Below are 1,249 nucleotides of genomic sequence, written 5' to 3'. Positions count from 1 at the left end.
TTTTTCTCAGTCAGTGGATCCATTTAAGGCTCGTTTGATTTCTCAGCTGATTTTTGAATCTTTGTGTTTTTCTTCTTCACAGCTCCAAACATTTATAAGTCAAACTTTCCTCTCTGCTCTTGTTCAGCAGCTGGACCATCAGCCACGACTACAGGAAGCTGCACACCTTCATTAACTTTGACTGGAAGCACTGAGCAGCCTGAAAGAGCAGCATCTGCAGGTACATCCATCTATGAGAGAAGACAGTATGTTTTTAATCCGCCTGTCCTGTGTGGCAGCTTTTCTAATCAGAATTATGATGTGAGTGTGACGTTGTGCCAAACTCGTTTTCTTTTTCTAAATTCTCTGTGAGCTCCTCTTGTTCATGTAGAACTTTTATCTGTTTGTTTCTTCGTTTCACGTCTGTTATTTCACTACATGTGCAGCTCATCAATCAATATGTAAAACAAGCTTGTTCTGCTGTCACAGGTGTGCTGCTGTATGTAATCATCTCTCTGCTCATCATCATCATCCTCTCATCACTGACTGTTCTAATAATCTGCATCAAGAGGAAGAGCAGCAGAGGTAAGACAGCCGAGACACAGGAAGTCTCGTTTCTAACCAAAAACTCTTTTTTCACTTCACTTGAAGTCTGTTCAAACAGCTGCAGTCAAACATCGAAATATTTCATCCTGCTTGTCCACTTTGGGCTCTAAGAGGAGAGTGGAGTGACTTGTAGAGATGATGTTAAACACTGGAAGTAACTGAATCCTAAACTGTGTCACACATGAACTCTGGACACTGTCAGCAGGATCAGATCCAGATGTTCTCTGCTTCAGACGTGTGAAGTAAAAGCAGGAAAAATATTCTGACTACACGACCCATGAAAACTGTAAAATAGTATAATTATTGTGGATCACTTCTTCAGTACACAGGAGGAGACTCGAGCAAATGTGAGTCTTTGATTCTGAAGGCAAAGTCTAAAATGAAGCCTAATAAAGTCCAACTAAGCAGGATGAAAGAACAGGAGGGGCAGCAGTGATCTTCAGCCTCACGTGCACTTTGAATGATTGCTCCCTCTAACAGAGGAACATCCTTTGTTTGTTCCACAGGTTTGAGGACCAGAGGAAACTCAGAGGGCACAAACATGGAGGTGACTTTCTTTCTCTTTGGTTCCTCTCACTGTTGACAGACTGCTACTGTAACAAAGAAATAAAGCAGTCACAGTGTGATGGTTCAGTTTGTAGACTGTTCCAGAAATTACAGTCCA

The 1,249-nt window shown here is 41.7% G+C and overlaps 1 long non-coding RNA gene across 1 annotated transcript; it reads left to right on the top strand.

Moving 5' to 3' along the window:
* The first annotated feature begins 13 nt into the window (after positions 1 to 13).
* Positions 14 to 1,243, top strand: LOC121815424. Its single transcript, XR_006055088.1, has 3 exons — positions 14 to 220; positions 469 to 564; positions 1,092 to 1,243. It is a non-coding gene; the product is annotated as an uncharacterized LOC121815424 (long non-coding RNA).
* The last annotated feature ends 6 nt before the right edge of the window (positions 1,244 to 1,249 follow it).

The sequence above is a fragment of the Haplochromis burtoni genome, unplaced genomic scaffold, assembly GCF_018398535.1.
Source record: "Haplochromis burtoni strain Fernald_Lab_line unplaced genomic scaffold, NCSU_Asbu1 Contig_211, whole genome shotgun sequence".
Taxonomy (NCBI): Eukaryota; Metazoa; Chordata; class Actinopteri; order Cichliformes; family Cichlidae; genus Haplochromis; species Haplochromis burtoni.
The sequence above is the reverse complement of the archived record's forward strand: the minus strand, read 5'-3'. Positions and strand labels throughout refer to the sequence as shown.